Source organism: Canis lupus, chromosome 36, assembly GCF_048164855.1.
Source record: "Canis lupus baileyi chromosome 36, mCanLup2.hap1, whole genome shotgun sequence".
Lineage (NCBI taxonomy): Eukaryota > Metazoa > Chordata > Mammalia > Carnivora > Canidae > Canis > Canis lupus.
In genome coordinates this window covers 21455279-21474660 of record NC_132873.1, presented here as the reverse complement: position 1 = coordinate 21474660, position 19382 = coordinate 21455279, and the positions used below count along the sequence as shown (strand labels likewise).

Genomic DNA, 19382 nt, shown 5'->3' with positions numbered 1-19382 from the left:
TTCTAAAGCCAGTGCCCCTTCTACTAGTTCAGATACTTTCCATACTGTACCCCCCCACACTTCAGTCCCATCTCTCCATCAGGCTCTAGTATAGTATATACTTCACAGTCTTGCCCAAATTTGACTTACCAACTTTATTTTCTACTTCTTTCCAAAATGAACCTTCTTCTCCTCCTGGTAATTGAATCTCACTGCCCTTCTAAGATGACTTTGTACCCTTTTGTTCATGCTCTGCCTTTTAGAATGCCTTTTCCTTTTCCCTCTAACCTAACAACCGTCTCCAAGTTAAAGTCAACCTGATTAGGTTACTCACTGGTTTCTTCTTCTTCTGCCCTTTTGTCTGCACCGTCCCTTTAGACCATCAGATACTCTCCTATGCTATCCCGTGCTCAGTTCTTGCTTTTCCAACCTGACGGCAAGTTCCTTGAGGGTGCTGATGTACCTCGCATGCTGCCCTTGAACCATCTACAGGGCTTTGGCACAGCAAGCTCTTGATAAGTATACCAGCAGAATCAATAGGCTGTAAGGGTGAGTTTTTTTTCTAAGTGATGGGCCTTGATATTGCCTGTGTCTTGCTCGCCATTATGTCCCCAGAGCCTAGCCTGCAGCTTGACACCTAGTCATGACCTCAATAAATATTTGTTAACATAGAAATTAATGTTGACATTGGATAAAAGGGACAGGCATTTGAAGGAGACATCTGTCAAGGAGTTTTTTCCCATTTTTCTTCCGTGGTTCTAATCAGCCTCTCCATTCATCAGCTGTGAGATTCTGAGGCCTCGGCATTTTCCAGAGTCGAGATAATGATGGAGGCAGGCAGTTGTGAGTTGGAATTAAGGAGGCTGTCGTTTTTTTAAGGTGGAGTGATGGGTCCCAGTAGTGAGCAAAAATAAAAGCATTCGGGCTTTATGCCAGTACCTTATACCTAAAACAATTAGGCTGGAGTCCTCAGTTAAGTACGAGTTCAGCTAATCAGCCATAAAATCCAAGACTGTGTTGCAGGGACTGCCCAGCACTTTTCATTTTAAAATTTCCTTGTAAATTAAAAAAAAAAAATCATCTGGGGATCCATCCACAGATGAAAGGTAAGGTAAGGGAACGTTGCCACACCAATAATATTGTATTTGGGACAGAATTCAATTCTTTAAGCTTGCAGTTAGACTCCCTTTGTACAAGACCCTGTTTTTGCCAGGAAGGAGTTTATAGTTTTAACAGGAGAAATGACACCATGTGTCCCGAAAATGAAGGTCTAAGAGGGCGCAGAAGGGAAGATTTCTTCTTGGTAGGAAGTAGTGGGGATCTTTCTAAAGTGACAGTTGTCTGAGCTGTTTATTGAAAGATCTCAGTAGCTGTCATCGGGAATATAGGAGCAGGGGAATGGTGGCGGGGTGTGGGGTAGCGCTGGGCAGGCATTCTGGAGTTCCGACTGTAACATCTGTACTCTGTGACACTGCCACTGCTCCTAAGCTGAAACCCCGCCAGAGCTCTCCTGGGCCTTGGTGGGCTGCAGTGTTCAATAATGAAATGTAAAGGATCTACAGATCCCTGCAATAATTACTTTTGGTGCCAACTGCTGAACTGACCATGACATAAAGCACAAAATAAATCTTGTAAGCAATATAACCAGTGCATTCCTGGGTAGCATCCAACTTGCTCAGAATGCTCAAAAAGGTTTCCTGCATTATAGAAACGTGGCTGAGGATTGAAACTTTAATAGGGAGAGGTCTGGCCCTCAGCAGCCAGCCATCTGAGACACTGCCTCGTGTACCTAAGAGAGCTCAATAAATGAGCAAATATACTGTTCTGTAGAATCCTGGTTCTGATTCAGTAGAATCAATATTATCATGAGCTGTAAAACTAGGACAGATGGGTCTAAGTTTCAGGGAGACAGATTTGGGGTCAGTGTAAGAAAGGTGGCCCTGATATGGATTGTGCTAACCCCCCGCCCCATGACAAAATGTATTCGAGCACAGGCTGTAACAGGTAGCATCTCATTTAAACACATGCCTTACCTCCTTTTTTTCCCTCAAAACAGTGCTTTGAAGTACATCCCCTTATTACCCCCGTTTTACCGAAGCACAATACCCAAGCCTGGAAAGGTTGAGTAGCAAGTTAGGGGTAGAGCAGATGTCAGACATTTGAGGGTTGAGACTAAATATGTGCCGTGATGAAGAAAGGACACCAATACTGGATGGGCATTAGGATTTTTAATATACTTTTTAAAGATTTATTTATTTATTTTAGAAAAAGAGCTCAAATGAGTGAGAGTGAATGGGGAAGGGCAGCGGGGTGGGGGGAAGAGATTCCTCAAGCAGACTCTTGAGTGCCGAGCCCAGCCGGGGCCTGAGCCGAGATCAGGAGGCTGCTGCTTAACCAACTGAGCCACCCAGGCACCCCTTGGCCGTTAGGATTTTTAGGGCCCTTCCTAACACTAGGATTGGTGGTGTAATTCTCCTTAGGGATCAAGATATTGATTGTTGCAAAGCACAGATTCATCAACAGCAGCACCCAATTCTAAAAATTCAGAACAAAGTGAATAGAATCCTCACCATCGTGATAGGTATCATCTCCTGATCATCTCATTTAAACCTTGTGGTGATCTTGCAAGGTAGGAATTGCGTATCCTTTTATGAGAGAGACACAGAAGTCAGGGATGTTACATAACTTGATTGAATCTGCAGAGTTGATAAGTGGTAGAGGAATCTGTTTGGTGTCTGACTCCCCCCCCTCTCGCCCCCCAAAGCCTCGGCTCTTTTCTTACACCGCTCTGTGAGATAATTCGTGGAGATACTGAAATATTTACCTATCAGTTCAGCACAGACACTGACCGACCAGAGGGGCCACAAGCTATAAAGAACTGCTGTGGCTCTTCCGAGTAACCAAGGTGACAGAGGTAAAGCCCAAAGGTATGCGAAAGGCTTGGTCGCACACCAGACCACAGATCGGGGCTCCAGGAAACCAGTGCCTTCTGTGTTCAGCATTTATCTGATTTTATACATGATAGGTAGTACTATTTTTTTTAAGTCTTTTTATGTAATTATATTTCATTTCTATTTCTAAATAAAGAGAAATAGTTTGGCAACTAAAATGTTCTCTCTTCCTTATAAATGGTAGGTCTTCCCTCGCACCTTTTCTTCCCTTTTCTCTCTTTACTCTGCAGCTAATCTTTCTGGACACCTTCCCCTCTTGCTTCCTCTGGGACTTGGCTCTATTTTCTCTCTTTTCTTTAGGGTCTCAACCAACCTTTTCTTTCAGTGCATGAACATGTGTAAATCTCCTCGTGTTTTATAAAAACAGGAGACAAGACAAAACTTCCTTGGCCCCTTCCCTCTGGGTCTGGTTGTGTTCCATCCCGTTCCCGGTGTTAGGAGGACAGGGTCTTAGGCAGCACTGCACCTCCCCTTCTCCCTGCTCAGTCCTGGCCTCTCATGACAGCCACGTCTGACCTTCAGACTGGCAGATCCATTGTCCGGGATTCTCTTCTGAGTTTTGACCTATGTGCCTTAGAGATCCCTCTCTGCTCCTCAAATCCTTGCCCACCTGTTTTCTGAGTCACTCCTCTCTCCTGGTTTCCCCTTACAGCATATTCCTAATGTATTTTCTCTCCTGATCAATGAAACCCACTTCACCAATTTTTAAATTGGGAAGTTGTTCTAGATTCCTCCCTCTTCCTCAACCCCTACATTTCATTGATCACCAAGCCCTATAGAAACCATCTTTCTCAGCTCTGGAATCCACCCTGGCGAGAGCACCACCACCGTTACTGCTTTGGTTCGGGCCCTCATCACTTCTCTTGAGGGTCATCGCAGTGGCCCCGTAACTGGTCTCTCTGCCTCTGGCTGGCCTGCCTCCAGTGCGTTCCCCACACTGCTGCCTTTCTAAAAGGCAAATTTGATCACGACTCTCTGCTGCTTAAAATCCTCCAGCGGAGTCACTGCTTCTCCACGAGAAAATCTAAGCTCCCTAGCATGGCACAAAAGCTCCTTTGTGATCTGGGCTCTCCCTTCGCGTGTGTATCAAAAAGTCTTCTCTAATGTCCTGGTCTCTGCCCTGCCCATAGCATCCTTACTAGAGGAAATGAGTTGTTACAGGAAAGCAGTGAGAGAAAAGATGGGAACAGAGAAGAGATTATAGAACCATGCTATCTAGTACTGCAGCCACTAGCTGCATGTGGCTACGGAGCACTTGAAATATAGCTAGACCACATTGAGATGTGATGTGAGAGTAAAATACACCACAGTTCAAAGACTTTTTTTTTAAAGATTTTATTTATTTATTCATGAGAGAGAGAGAGGCAAAGACACAGGCAGGGGGAGAAGCAGGCTCCATGAAGGGAGCCTGATGTGGGACTTGATCCTGGGTCTCCAGGATCATGCCCTGGGCTGAAGGCAGGTGCTAAACCATTGAGCCACGCAGGGATCGCTCCAAAGACTTTATATGAGAAAAAGTCTCATGTATGTAGACTATTTTGTTAACAAATTTAAATCTTGATTACGTACTGAAACAGTAATATTTTAGATATGTAGTTTAAATAGAATATATTATTAAAGTTAATTTCACAAATTTATTTTTACCTTTTAGAAACATGGCTACTAGAAAAACTTAAATTACCTGTGTGGCTTGCATTATGATTCTGTTGGACAGCATTGTTATAGAGCATCTCGTTCCCGGGAGGTGGATCCTATATGAGCCAAGCCCATGAGCTTCTTGAATGATTAAGTCAGCCCTACAGGTATAGAGAAGCAGCAATTGCTCGGTTTCTTAAATCCAGAGATACAAAGTGCTTTAGATAAGATTCAGAATCAAACAGACAGATTGTGAAAGCTACAGCCAGGAGTCATACTTACAGTGTGCACAGAGCTGAAATCATGATTAAAGCACATCTGTCTCCCTTGGCCTACCCAGTCACCGTCAGGAGTGGGAAGCAAGGATACTTGCATGGTAGAGGGAAGATTTGAGATAGACAGGATAGGGGCAAGAAAGGGCAAGTGGAGTCACATTCCTGAGTAGCCTCCAACATTATGGCACCAGCTGGAACGACGAGAGTCTTGCCTCGGTCTCTGAGATGCCCCCATCCTGCCATTGATCCTTCCTGATGGTCTAAGACCCAGCTCCCCCACTGTCTAGCTCTAGGATTCTGAGCAAACTAATGAGCCACTGGGCTCTAACAATACGTATGGCACAGAGTCATTGTGCATCAAACAAAATGACGTGCCAGGCAACCGTCAGGTACTGAGGGCAGCAGTCTGTGGATCAGTTGGCCCACAAGGCTTTGAGGAAGGGCATGTAGACTGTCAGAAAGACCCAGAAGATATGTTGTGTCCCAGGAGATACGCAGAGCTTTGTGTTTTCACAGTGGAAAAGCCAACCAGTGATAGGAAACCAGAGCTTATCAGGTCGGAGCAGCAGGGAGAAACCTGGAGGTGAGGGGAAGCAACCATCACCATCATGAGAAAAATTTAGCAGGATCAGATTCCAGTGAAGTCTGATAGGCAGGGTGACTCAGCGCCCTCTCTCCTGCTCGTTTGCAGATTGTGTTCTGTTGAGCCCCCTCCAGTTCAGGGAAGAACCCCCTGAGGAGTTGTTTTTACTTGTGTCTACATATTAGGCATTTGTCTAAGATTCTCGTAAGGAGAAAGTTTCATGTGCTAAAAATAAAATTTTGAAAGTGGTGTACCCACAGAAAATGGCCACCCAGTCGGTGTTTTGCTGTGCCATCTGTAGGATCTGGGACCAGCGTAGGCCTTTGCAGGAGGGTTACAGCTCCTTGCATTCGTACCTTAGGGGCTCTCCATGGGATTGGCCCCATAGTTTGCCTTGCCCAGGCAACTTACCTAGGAAGCCATGACGCATCCTCAGTCTTGAGTAACCACATTTTCACTTTGTGCCCTAGGTTTCACTTGTCTCCTCATTCCCAAGTTCCTGCTTTGCGTTTTTGTGTAGGAAACCCAAATTGCCTTCGATGAAGGTCCGGTCATGTATCTCTGTGCCTTCTTAAGACCGTAGTTTTGCTGCTGAGCCACAAGCCCTGGGGTAAGTCCCTGCTACTCCCTTCCAGGCTTCTTCAGTACTGACACCTGCCAGCAGTGGGCAGGAAACTCACTGAGATTGACAGCCTCCCTGGACCCTGGCTGTTACCTGGTTCCAGACCCCTAACAGCAAATACTACTTACTAATGAGCTGTTCCCCTGGTCTCTGGGTTCCATTTGTACCATATGTGCAACTTGGGAAGAGAAGGGGAAGGCAAAAAGACCCGGCTGTTTTTCCTAAATTATGATACATCCTCTTCTTTGTCTCCAGTGGGAAGGCTGGTCTCACGTGTAGACGAGAAAGGTAGCAGCCTTCATGGTGTGATTTCAGAATCCGTACTACTCGAAGAGGCACTTCAAATATCAACAGCTTCTTTCCTGCTAATATGTGAAAGCTTACATCATACAAATTCTGTTCCCTTTCTTAACATCAATAGGATTTATCAGAAAAAAAGAGGACAAATTTGGTGCTTGAAAGACTTGGATTTGGTTTAGGTAATTGGCTGTCTGTATTATTTAAATTATTTAATCTTCCTGAATCTCAGTTTCCTTATATATGAAGTGAAATTAGTGATACCTACTTGTTTTGCTGTAACTAAATAAAATAAGGTATCAAGTGCCCAGCAGCCGGGGCTCAAATGCAAAGGCTAGGGAAATGGTAACTTAAATGGGTTGGACCCATGCTCCTTAGGTCGAATACTTTGATAAACCCTTCCCTGAGACTGATTAGGAAGAGAATAAGCAAACTGGGTCAAGGGGCCCAGACTTTACCCATCCAGGGGTGAAAAAGGGCCATAAGGAAGTTTCGCTCAAGGCCAGTCCTACCTAATGGTTTGCATCAGTGGAAGTATTCATCTGGGATTGAGTACAGCTTGAAGGCATGTTTACATCCTCTGCCAGGATAATATAAGAATAAACAAAGCAAGTTTTTAAATCTCTGAATAGCCAGGTGCGCTCCCGTCAAAATAAACTTTTATTTCTATTCTTTGCTGATAAATTACAAATAAAGGAAGTCACTAAAATACCCTGAAAAGGACGATTCATAGACAAATTAGACACCAGGGACAGATTTCACACTTACTTTGTTGGAGCCGTTCTTTCCTTAACTGTGGGTGTTTGGAAAGTTCTTTTGTTGTAGTCTTTGTTGCTTACAAGAAGTGGAGAAAAGCTTTAGTGTACTAAGGAAAGAATGGTTTTGATTGGAGGCAATATTGTTCTCAGTGTGGGCTTTCATATATTACAGTGATTGCTAATACATAACTGAGAAAACCCATTTATTGAAGTGCCACAAACAGCGGTGGGATAGTCTGATGTGACATACCGCCACTAATGATCGATGAGTGTTTATTATAGGATTGTGGGCAGTCTTCTAATTTTTAAGAGAGAAGTAGAAGATATTATGCTGGCTCTTGTGGCTGCTAATGTCCAGACCTAGAAAGTCTTTGTCCTTTCTGTTTACTTCCCCTGTGAAACCTGAACGGTGGGCTGGATTCAGGGCATGCACGGGGCTCCCAGCGACTTTCTCAGCTGCTGATGAAACTGAACCACCCCCCTTTGATACCGTAGCCTCAGTACAGTGTCATGTGAAAATAGTGAATGCTCAAGGAGAAAATGCAAATCAACGGCCTCAAAAGTTAAAACTAAAAGCATTACGAATATTATTTAGTGCTGGTTTGTGACATTGAATATATAAACCCATTTATTGTTTTGATAGTCCCAGAGCAAGAACTGTTTCAGCTGCAATGGCTGATATCAACTGAGGTTGCCATGACAACATTAATTTATAATTTCCAAACTTTGGGAGAATTTCACCTTCTGGACTCTTCCAGATTGCATTTAAATTTATAGCTATTTCTCATTTACCAAGGCAGGCATATTTGGATATTGCTTACATAAATGCTCCAGGACTATCTTCATGAAAGTCACTAATGTGAAATTAGAAGCATAGAGTGTGTGTTGGAAAGGCATAGTGGGTGATACGGTTTTTTTGAGTACCTCCCCCCGCCCCCAAGTGCAGGATTCCCCTCCACAGCATCCCAGTCAGCCAGCTGCCAGTTGAACCCTGCCAGGAATGAGGACTTCACAATTTTGCTATGCTGAGGAATTCTGCTGGCAGTCGCCTGCCATGCTTCTAAAGCACCTTAGATTTGGACCTTGTCTCATGTGTGGTGGATGGACCAGCACTCATTATGAGGCACAGGCAGACAAAAAATGCTAAAATCCACCTCCCTGCAGCTTCTCCGTTGACCCCCAGAGTACCACCTTCTTGTGGTAGCTCCTTCAAGTATTTGACCACAGCTCTTGGACCTCCTACTAAGAGTCTTCTCTTTTCAGGGAGACTTGGTCCCAGCTCTTTCAGCTGAGATTTCTCATCCTGTTGACCCTCCTCTGATCACCCATTGCTCTGCCCATGCCTCCCTCTGACTTCTCTAAACAGTAGGAAACAACCTCGTTCAGGGCACCCTTCTTTTATTAATCTAGTCAAATAAATGTTCTGTTGGCCTCGACTTTAAATCTAGGGCAGCACCTCGTTAGTTTATCTCCAAAGTCAAATAAAATTTCCAAGTCTTTTTTTAAACAACTACTACAAAGCCATGTCTCCCTTGCTGTGTATTTGTGCAGTTGATTGTGTGAACCTGTGTAGGTGATTTAACATTTGTCCTTATTACATATTGTCTCTTTTTGTCAAATAATTTTTCTCCTCTAACAAGACATTTTTGAATCCTGATTTTTTAAAATTTAATTTATTAATGGTACTTCTTTCACTTACTAATTACACACTTGAGAATTGCACTTTCTCTCTCATTGATCAAAAGTTGACCAGGACGGCCCTGTGACTTTTCTTTCTAAGAGACTTGGCATCAATATGTGAATTTTGTTAGTTGTTTTTTTTTTTTTTTTTAACTAGTTTGTAGTCTTTCACTTGTGTTTCCTTTCTTCTCCCCAGGCTGTCTAAGAGAATAGAGTCAGGAAATATTTAGTGAGATGCCTCAGTAATGCTATCATTGTTGATTCACTTATTGCCAATCATAGAACCTCTATTATGAAGGGAAACAAGATTAATTTGAGGTCACTTTTAGATGATATTAATCAGGTTTTCTTTTGAAAAAATTACTAAAAGCATACCTAAATAACCTTATTTTTAATTTGATTTAAAAATAACAATTTTATAAAACAAATGCATCCCTCATCTATAATTTCAACTCACATGAACTTATTTGGTTCAAAGGAATTGCTTTTTTGTACATCATTCAGTTCTCTTTATAGAATCATTGCTCTGAAAATGAATTGGTGGTGTGACAGGAAATCACTCCTTAGGTGTCACTCCAACACATCATTATATTCACACCTTCTGGAATAGACAGTAATCAGGCTGAGGCATGTCCAAACAGTGTGCTGGTGTCTACGTAAATGGCTCTATGACAGTATCACTTAACATGACCGTGACAGAGTATGCTGATGGCATCATGTCACTAATGGATGTGTTTTCTCTAAGTGGAAAATTCTGTATTATTTGAAAAGATTTTTTTTTTTACCCTCACACAAGCTCTTTGAGGTTTTGTATTAATATCACATATCTGTCAAATATACATATGGCGCTTCCTGTACTATATTTGGTTGTATTCATATTCAGAATAGTTTTTTACATGCTTTTTACCTTGGACTCAGTGGAAAGAAAAAAATGATGTAAAAGAATAGGAGCACTGAAAAACTCACATTTTCTTTTTTAAAGAACTCTGTAAGTCCAGGAACAAACTATCACATCATCAAAATACTAGTATTTGTGTAATACTTTACATTTAACAAAATATTCTCACACCTTTCCTTCTTTGAAATTTTCTTTCTTTTTTTTTTTTTTTTTTTTTTTTAAAGATTTTTTTTTAATTTATTTATTCATGAGAGAGAGAGAGAGAGAGAGGCAGAGACACAGGCAGAGGGAGAAGCAGGCTCCATGCACCGGGAGCCCGACGTGGGATTCGATCCCGGGTCTCCAGGATCGCGCCCTGGGCCAAAGGCAGGCGCTAAACCGCTGCGCCACCCAGGGATCCCTGAAATTTTCTTTCTGATTGTAAAAACAACGCATACCCATTGAATTGGAATTTTTATCATTGAAATGGATAAAAAAATAATAATTAGAAGTCAGCTAAAATTTCACCACTCGGAGATTGTCATTGCAAGCAGCTGGTGTGTTTTCCTTCCAGATATATGTGTGTGTGGGGTTGAGTATGCATATGTGTATGTGTGTTTAAACTAGCCCCCTGGTAGACCTAGGAAGTTTGTATCGAAGAATTAGTGTGACCTAGTAGTTAAAAGGGCTTTGAGGGTACCTGGGGGGCTTAGTTGATTAAGTAGCCAACTCCTGATTTCAGCTCGGGTCATGATCTCGGGGTCCTGGGACCATGCCCCATGTTGAGCTCAGCACTCAGTGGGAAGTCTGCTTAAGGATTCTCTCTCCCTCTTCACCTGCCCCTTCCCCTGCTCTCTGTCTTACTCTCTCTAATAAATAAATAAATCTTTAAAAAAATAACATAAATAAAAGGGCTTTGGAATCAGACAGTTCAAGATTCCAGTGCTGGCTATGCTATTTAAGACTGTAAATTACCCAAACTATCAGAATTTCAGTTTTTCTTTCTATTAAATGAAGATGATAATAGTATGCATCTAATAGGTTTATTTTAAGAATTAATAAGACAATGCATATAAAGTACATAGCATGGTGCGTGGTTCATAGTCAATGCCCCGTAAGTATGAGTTGTTATTATTATACAGGTTTTCTCATCTATTTTCCTCACTTAAATTCTAGGATAGCAATTTCCCTTGTCATAAAATATTATTGGAAAAATATTTGGAATGACTGCATACATTTCAATATATGAATATACTTTAATATAATCATTTTCCTATGCTTAGACCATTTCCAATTGTTCGCTATCATAAAGAGCACCAGCATTAATATCCTTTACATTATTTTTTGTGCATAGACACAGATTCAAAATGAATCACTAATGGCATTTTATAAGAGAGGTGGGGAAAAAACTAACAATTCCTTAGTGTATACTAATTTACTAGGCTGTATGCTAGTTTTTTTTACAGTAAAATTCTTGTTTATGTCTTCCACAACCCCTTTGAGGCAAATCCATTACCCCCATTTTTCAGATGAAAAAGCTCTGAGGGGAGATAAGTAGTTTGCCCAAGGTCATAGAGATAGTGGTGGTGGAGATGGTATTTGAAGCCAGCTGTCTGATTTCAAAGCTTAAGCTTTTCCATTCTGGCATGCAGCTCATGCCTATCCTTTTAAGGCTGGCGGAATGAATAGTTACCATTGTGCTTTTTACAAAATGTCACTTGGTACCACGTAAAAGATAGGACACTTGGCTGGAACTCTTGGCTTACTCAACATAGTACCTCTTGTGTGCGTATGTTCTTATATGTTTTGGAATTAAGCCTCATTAAAATAAGGTGTTAACTAAAGGCAATCAGACATTGATATGATTATTTGATGAAAGCAAACATCAGGGAAGAAAACATTTATTTAGTCAAAAATACAAAAGTCATCTTTGTTGTAGTTGTATGGACTAGGCCAGAATTACTTCTCTCCCTCGGAATCAGAGTATTTCACATAAATCAGTATAGGAATTAAGTGATAAAAACAGCCAAAGTAAATTGATGGTGTCAAAAGAAATTGTAAATTTCATTACTTTTACATTAGGGGTTGAAAGGAAAAATCTTTAGCTTTAGCTATAAGATGATGCATCAGGAAAGAGCTATAATATTTGCTCAACATGTAAGTATAGGTATAGGGGAGACATCGAATATATTGGGATAAACCCCCAAAGAATTATTTGGTGAACTGACAAGTTGTCTTTAAAAAGCCAGCCATTCGGAACATTTATCTTGGCAGCTCTCAAATCTGACTTAGAGCATGTAGTGTGGCAGTCAATTTTGTAGGAAAAATGCATAATTAATATGAAGATCAAGGTGTAGGTATTGCCAGTCAGTACCTAACACAGTTTCTTAGAACAAAGGAACAATTGAAGTTGTCTTTTAATAGGGTAATCCTGGTTTGTCATTTTGTAGGCTTCAGTTCTTACTAAAAATGAACAACAACAACAAAAAACCCTAGTAGTAAAATTTCACATTGAAGAGGTACTTTGTTGCAGAGTTTATAACCAACTATTGTCTAGTCAAGAAAACTATCTTTGCCTAAGAGAAAAAAAAAAAGAAAGCTATCTTTGGTTTTGAGTTCTTGAATTTTTATAGCCTTTGAGCTTACACATTCTTGCCTTAGAATTGTTCCAGTTCTCCTTAAGTCATTTTAGTACTTGCAAGGGATCAACAGTGTCAGCCACAGCCCCAAAACTACAAAGGTTTGGATCTTGACAGAACATGCCTACCAGCTTGACCTGTTGAGGGTATGTCCCCTGTGGCGATGTCTTAGCTGCAAAGGGCCCAACAAGTTAAATTTGGGCTCTGTATGCAATTGGTGAGTAGTCGTAATATGAACAGAGAACTGGATCTGAATCTGCAGACTGGATTCAAGATGTGGCTCCATTATGTGTTGGCTGTCTAACTTGGGGCTGTCTCTGACCTGGGCTCCCTCAGCACAGAGGGCATAGAGAGGATTAAACATATTGAGCAAACCATTTGGTTAACTTAAAAGTACTTTTTATAATGAGTTTCCAAATTATTAATTAATGGCCACAGGTCATCCCTCTGGAGGAGAAGCCCATTTACCATTTAAAATATTTTCAAATGAATAATGGGAGTATTTGTAAAATGTATGTAAAAATACACCACTCCTGGGGCTAACCTCACCAGACCCTCTTAACTCTTTGCCCCTGCTTTATCCCATACTAATGGGATAGGCCCTTTCTCTGCTCTGGAAACCCCTGGTACCTTGCTTGGAGTCCCTCAAAGCTCATTCCCATGGTTCATTCCTCTGATGAGGGAAGGAAGCCCTTGGCATCAGTAGGTGATTCCTTTGAACACAGTCAAGACCTTTGTGAAAATAGGCATTTAAGATCTATTATGTTCCGAGTTAGAAGCAAAATTTTTATATTTGATATGTTATGTACCTTTCAATAAAAAAAGACTCAAAGAAAAAAAACTAGAAAGTGGAAAAACATATTCCAACTAGATTGCTTTATACAAAATTATAGGAAACTCTTTGATTATTAAAGTAATCATTGTTGCTGGAGGGAAAAAGGAAAGAGAACAAGAAGGTAAGAATTTTGACACTAGGCAGTGTCCATGCAAGCTCTTCAGAAGTCCCTCTTGGTTTTTCCTCCAGCCCTGACTATGTATGTCCTAGTTAAGGGCACAGAAACTACTTCTGAATCCAGCTGTAAGAAAGTAGCTCCCAGTCCCAGGGCTGCTGTGGGCCAACCTCTCTGCCTTTTATTGCCTCCCAGTCATGGTGGTCCTTTCTTTCAGTCCTTTAGAAGGACACAGTTTGACCATTAGCTGCCCTAGGGCTGAAGGGGACTGTAGGACTCTTACAAAGGTGTTTCTGGCAATTAATGATTGAAATGGCTCTGTGGCATTCTGCAGGGATGGGCATGTGTAAGCTGGGTGCTGGACATTTTAGACAGGCCTCCATGACCGTTGAGCAATAGGGAGCCACCTGCAGGCCAACAGATCCCCAGATGACTTGAGCATGCTAGCTGGGAATGGCTAAACCTGCTTGCTATACTCATTTTGAATCAGTTTCTAAAGTTTATCTCTCTTACACTGGAAACCATTCTGAATTTCCCCTCATTTGCTTTGGTACCACATTTTATTCAGCTCATTTCTTCATCAGCTATTCCTTGCGTGTCTATTCGATTCTAGGCACCGTGAGAGGAATAAGGAGTAATCAGACACTGAAAAGGAGAGAACATTACATACCTTGGGTGGAAAGTGAGATATGCCTCCAGAGTTGGGAAAAGGGGGAAGTTAAATCCATAATGATTTTACTTTTTTGCTGTACTTTCTACAATAAATTGTACTACATAAAAATCTATACCAATATTCATTTATGTAGCAAATCCCATTATAATGAAAATTCATGTTATCTGTGACTGGGGCAAGCATCACCAGAGCACAATACCAATACAGCAGAAGACTTTGGATGGTGCCTCGGAGGGAGCTGAAATGGGACTTGACCTATATATCAAGCTTTTCATGGTTTTGATATTTTTCATTTCCACGTGTCAACAAATACCTGACTTGATATTAAAGCCAGTTAAATCAATATTTCTTCCTGTAGTGAAGGTACAGCAACATATATCCAAGGGCAACATATCCCCAACAGCCATATTTTGTTGAGTACATATATTTTGTCATAAACCTAACTGATTGAACTACCTTCAGTGAATAGGATGAAAATATCAACATAGCTAGCATTAAAAAAAAAAAAAGAAAAGAAAAGCCATGAAAAAATCTTCTCCCTCACCCCTCATTTAAGCAATCCCATAATTTATTTTGCTTACTTTAATCATCAGGAATGACAAAATGGAAAAGATCTTGATTGTGGTAGCTGTGGTTTCTCCTTGTGCTCCAGTGGGTCTGCCTTAACCCTTCCCCCAACTTCCATCCCAACTGGAGGATTTCTGAACCAGAGCAGCATAGTAATGGGTGCAAGGGAGTCCAAGAGTTTTAGATTGTAGGGTCCTAATGATTGTGATGGAAAGGAGAGTAGGGTATATACTCATTCCTACATTTTTTTCTGAACTTGTAACTATTAGAAGATTTCTGAAAGTTACCTGTTAAAAATTCCCAGTGTTTCTATAAATAAATGGCCCGAAGTCAATTTATACACACACATTTATTTCCTGTTACCAGAGAGGGCTTACTTCCTTGCGTACCATGGAGAGAAGAGGGATTATTATTCACTGGGCTCCTACTCTGTGCTAAACACTGACAGTATCTCACCTCTAGTAGTTGTTATATCCATCTTATGTGCATCATGGGCTGCTGAGTAGTGTATCTGAGGGCACCAAACCAGAAAGGGATTTGAACCCAAGTTTGTCTGCTTCCCAAATCTGTTCACTTTTTATATCAGGTGATTTTCCATAACATAAGGATTGAAAAAACATTTTTAAAAAAATTGGTAAAGTAACACATGCTTATTATAAGGAAGTTCGGAAGGCAGAGAAATTATAAAGAAAAAGGAAAAAAAAACCAAACCACCCGTAATTCTTCACCCAGGGGTTAATCACTACTAAATTTTTAATTGTTTTCTTTACAAGCTTCAAAAAACTATCATTTATAAATTCAAGTGAGTATTGTACCTCAGAGTTGTCATCTTTGACATTTATACATGTACTCCAGCAATGTTGCTCAAAACATTTTTGGAATCTCAGGGCCAATTTAGGAACCAAACTCTCTATAGACGTCCATGCACAGGGTACTTTATCTGGATACCTATCAAAATAATACTTTTTGGGGGTACGTTCTTCCATTTTTTGCCTTCTAAATTTTTTTGCTGAAAATACTTAAGCACCCTGCAAAGAATACCGTCGTCGCTGTCTTTAAGAACCATAAACATCTTGTGCTGACTGACTTCTGTTGTGGTGGGAGACAGACTTTGCCAAAATGCTACTTCCTCCCACGTCAAAGATTGATGGACATTTTGGGGCATGTTTAAAAGTCCATATTAAACATTATATCTATAAATGTTTAATAGCTTATTTGACAACTCTTGTTATTTATTACATTGTCTCTACAACTTTGTTTGCCTTTTTTAGTTTATAAAATCAAAAAATTGCTTCTGTCAAAAGTTTGAAAAGCATATTTTAAAATCCATTTCTTTTTAATGGAAGTATTACACTCACAGAATTATTATTCCCCTCCGAGGAGTTTCTGTGAAAGCAAACATGTTTAAGTGTGATGAACTGATCCTTAAATAAAGTCAGTAGCATCTTGTGTCAAAATAGATGTTTCTCAAAGAAGCAGTCACGTGTGCACTCACACACACACACACACACACACACAAAAGATTGCTACCAAAGTGGCCATTCGTATACCCTGATGAAGTCAAGAAAGTCAAAGTGTCAGACGAGTTCTCATCCCTTTGGTTTATTGCGTCCAACACTATTACTTTGAGAAAACAAACCTAATGCTCAGCCCAGGCATTTCACTGCTTGTCTGGTTTCTGCCTTATTTTTCACAGACCTTTTCACCTGCCCCCTCCACGTAACACCTCCTCCCCCAGTGTGGGACTCCAGATTTCGGATTGATGCAGAATTCACTGGGCCACCCCCAGGGTTCGGAGAGGGCAGGATGGGTGCGTGCAGCTATCCTCAGGGCTGCAGCCTTCCCTGGGCTTCAGGTTGCCAAGATCGCCGGGATAGGACTTGGGCACTATGCTCACAGGGCCTATACAAGGCGCGGGCCGGGCCTTGGGGTGCGCCCGAGCGCTGCCTGCAGTGCCTGGCTTTGTGTTCCCCGAGGTGGGCTGGAGGAATGAAGGATTAGAATATGTTCTCTCAAAAATGGACTGTTGAGAGGAGGTTAGTTAGAGTGAAAGAGGATCAGAATAGAATTGCAAATTGGGATCTCAGGGTGTAAGAGCCTCTAGGTCGGTCCCCTCCTTTAAACATGAAACCCAGAGAGGTCAGCTGACTTGGAGAAGGCCGCCAGGAGGGCTGGTGCCAGAGCCAGGCACAGTGTCCCACATCCTGACCTCCTCGCCCGTCCTTTCTGTGCTTCCTCCTTGCTGTCACTCCCCATTTGCCTCTTGGAGGTTGAGCTGACTGCAGGATCAATGACCAGAGCCCCTGCAGCCCCACACAGTGCTTAGCAGGGCATCGGGTGTCCACCAGCATTCTCGGGGAACACCTGAAGAGATTGTTGACTTAGTGAGTGACTTATGACCCTGGTACCTATCCCTGTGCCTAAGTGGTTACTAGCTAAATGGTGAGCTCCCTGGGGTTTGGTGAATATTATAGACTGTCTCTTGGAGAGCATTATAACAGTAACAATAAGAGGAGTTAACATTTGTTTGTAATAAATTAGGCAGGATATCACTGTATAGCATCCAGCTTCGGAGGCCAGATGGCCCCATGTCCCCCCTCCACCACTTACCTGGTATACTTTTATGACTTGACCTTCCAGTGCCTCATTTTCTACATCTGCAAAATGCCAATGGCAGTAGTGCCTACCTCAAGGTATTGAAGAGTCAGCCTATTTGAAGCCCTGGAGCAATGCTGGGCACTTTCTAAGCAATAAATGTTAGCTATTTGTACTTATTAAAACAGCACTGTTGTGTTTTGAATTCATTGCATGAATTATATATTACCCAGGCTTCTCAACAACTCTATGAGGAGAGGGTAATGTTAGTATACCCCATCTCACAGAGAGGTTCATCTACCTAAAAGGTAGGAAGGTTAGGAGGGACCAATTCCATGTCTGCCTGCCTCCAGATCCTGTGCTTGGGTGTGGATGTGATGGAACGGGGTGATATGGCTGCTAAATGTGAGATCTGACCTCCCAAATTAACTTTCTTCCTAGAGCATCCCGGGATCCAGGCTGCTTTCAGGAATATCTCCGTGGATTCTTGGGTAAGTAGAGATGTTCCTTCCCTTCTCTGTGTTCTCTTCCATTGCCCCTGGCCGGCTGTCCCTGCACCTGCAGCTGACTCCCAGAGGGCCTCATCACTGCCTTTGTCAGCCTCTCGGGGTCTCAACACCAGTTCTATTTACAGGGGTATAGACCGAAGGCACTCTTGATGGGGTGCAGGGCAGGGGCAGTGGCCTCACCCACATCGCCCTTCTCCACCTCCATGAGCACTTCAGTGGATTTCTTCAGAGTAGTTTCACGCATGCACAGTACTTCAGCATACCAACAGGTATTTTATAGATGCCTTGTGATGGAGAAGGGAATCATTCTTTCTACAGAAAAGAAGAATGATTTCTGGAGCCAGGCTGCCTGGCTGTCCCTCCTTGCAATGATTCTATTTTTGCTGTTGCTGCTGCTGCTGCTGCTGCTATTGAAGAACTTGCTCTGTTGCCTCTAGAAGTCTGACTTGCAGTCTTCACTGCTCACCCAGGGTTGAGTGGCAGCAGAAGGACATAGGCTTTTGAGCCAGACAACCTGGCTTTGCATCCCGCTTCGGCTGCCTAGTAATTATGCAGTATTTGCGTGTCAGCTGCTTCTCTGAGCCTTAGTGTCCTGCTCTTTGAGATGGGGATAGTTCTACCCATCTTGCAGAACTGTTGGGATATTTCTAGCCACGTGTGTAACGTGAACTGCACAAGATTGCTATTCCATTACACACTAATTATGATGATCAGTCATTAGTATTTGAATGGGTTCATCAAAAGTGTCTGCTGCACAGAAAGCATATTGTTATTTTTGATTCATTATACTTTAGCTGGAATATTTTTTATTCTTCTCCCAGTAGTCTTGCTTGTTTAAATTAATGTGCTTAGCAAGCCATATATTCATTGTGAAAAGATCATCACTGGCCCATCCGGACACTGTCAAAGGATTGTCAATTCTAAACTGAGGTAGTCCAAACGAATGAGGTCTCATTGTACCTGAATATTTCCATGAATGTTAAATCTGAACTTGACTTTTCTCTATAACCCTGAAGCTTTAGTAGTAAGATGACTGTAACTTTTCGAAAAGAACCATTAACATTGGTGGGAATTGGAATTTTTCCATGAGTGGACTAGAATAAGTTTACTTCCTCATATCTGAAATCTGAATCACCACTGAAAACACTTTGTTTATAGTTGTTCAAAGAGAATTATTATGGAAACTACTGGCTGGATTCCTTCTCTCTCTCTCTCTCTCTCCCTCCCTCTCTGTCTCACACACACGCACATGCACACACACACACACACACACACACCTGCTGCTTAGTTTTTCTTTGAGTTAGGCCACTGAAGAGTTACTGTGTAAATTCTGGCAGCCTTCTCCCCATCAGACAAGCAAGGGCACAATCAATTACTGTTTTCTTGGAACGTACCAAATAATCAGAAACTCTGATTATTCTGCTGGAAGGCAACAAACAGCTTGATGGAAAGATATACCAATTGAAAACAATTCTGATCATATTTTTGTCAGGAGAATGAGATGCCTCCAGCTGTCTGTCACTAATCATATTAGAGGTGGAAAGCAGGAATGTTTTGGCCTGCAAAAGATTACTCCAATCGCATGTTGGAACACTACTTTTACTGGCTGCTTATCCCAGAACAGTAACATTGGACATCCATTCTGTAACTCGTCTTGCCAGTTGGTCTGTAGTCTCAAACATATGTCACATGAGCACACTTAAGGAATTTTCTAATTACAGTTCAAAGGCTTTTCTTTTATCTTTTTATGCCCGCTCTGTACACATCGCTGATTGAAATGATTTCTCCCTTA

General features: G+C 41.7%; 1 protein-coding gene across 9 annotated transcripts in view; it reads left to right on the top strand.

The window, feature by feature from the left end:
- SPATS2L (spermatogenesis associated serine rich 2 like) overlaps nt 1-19382 on the top strand; it is a 161225-nt gene that overhangs the window by 4984 nt on the left and 136859 nt on the right. For 5 of the 9 annotated variants that reach the window (XM_072812748.1, XM_072812752.1, XM_072812751.1 and 2 more), the window contains one exon: nt 17523-17572. The gene's annotated coding sequence lies outside the window, so the exon portion shown is untranslated. Of the gene's footprint in view, nt 1-5893; nt 6034-17522; nt 17573-19382 lie in introns of those variants that run through there. The other 4 variants (XM_072812743.1, XM_072812744.1, XM_072812750.1 and 1 more) reach the window with 2 other exon arrangements.